This window comes from Chlamydotis macqueenii, chromosome 30, assembly GCF_036417535.1.
Source record: "Chlamydotis macqueenii isolate bChlMac1 chromosome 30, bChlMac1.mat, whole genome shotgun sequence".
In the NCBI taxonomy this organism is placed as follows: domain Eukaryota; kingdom Metazoa; phylum Chordata; class Aves; order Otidiformes; family Otididae; genus Chlamydotis; species Chlamydotis macqueenii.
In genome coordinates this window covers 599,055-600,098 of record NC_141585.1, presented here as the reverse complement: position 1 = coordinate 600,098, position 1,044 = coordinate 599,055, and positions in this window count along the sequence as shown.

The following is a 1,044-nucleotide window of genomic DNA, read 5'->3' as shown; positions in this document are numbered from 1 at the left end:
CCTCGTCGCTGGAGACGACGGTGAGTCCTGCTGCGGTTCTGGGGAGTTACCGCACCGACGACACCCTTGTCCTTAACCTACGGGCTGTGATTTTTTTGGGGTTTTTTTGTTTTTTGTTTTTTTTTAACTTCAGTTTGGAAGTAAAGGTTCAAGAAATGCAATAAATTGCAATTTAGAACGGTTTGGGTGGATCGCCAGCCGCAGCCCTGGCCGCTGGAGGTGGCCGTTTCCCAGCTGCAGGCCGGGGGAAGGTGGAGCGGCCTCCTCTCCGCCGGGCGGCTGCGGGCTCTGGGGCAGGCATGCTCCGGCGGGGGCAGAGCCCGGGCCTTTGCCGACCCCCGGCCTTCGTGTGGCTCTGGGGGGCTCAGGGACAGCCCTGTCTGCCCGACAGCTCTTCAGGAGCGGGGATTTCCAGCCGTGCTCCCTCGCGGGGAGAGCGCGTCCCGGGGCTCTGTTGTCAGAGAAGCAAGTGGGGTGCGCTCCTGGCCGGCCGCGGCTCCCCCGATTCTCATTTCTCCAGACTGATTTCATTCCTTGCAGCTCTTTCTGCCAAGTTCTTCACAAACTGGAAACCTCCCTGCCCAGCTCGCTCTCCTTTCTTCTCCTCCCGGCCCTGCACAAGCATGTTGGGCTGCAGGGGCTGCACCCCGGTGTTTTCTCCCGGCGCTGAGGAAAAACGCGGTCCCGCAAAGGAAGCCGACGGCGACTCTGCAAAGGCCCCTTTGTGCTGCGCTTCGGGTGCTCTCCTGCTGACCTGCCGTCCTCCCCCAGGCTCTGGGCAGCTGCTGCTGGCGCTGTGCACCAAACTGACACTGAGGGGGGGTGGCTTGAGCTTGCCCTCCCCCAGCAACCCAGCGTCACAGCCCTCTTCGCCAGCTTGGCCGGCCTGCGACAGACCGGTGCTCTTCCCCTTCTCTGCCAGGTGGGCTCCGCCAGCCACCAGCAGACCGGGTTTCTCAAAGCCAGTCCCACCGGGCTAAGCAGCCACAGTCTGCCTGCGCTCCAGGGTCCTTTACGCCGCTCCCAGGACTCGGAATTCCTTCT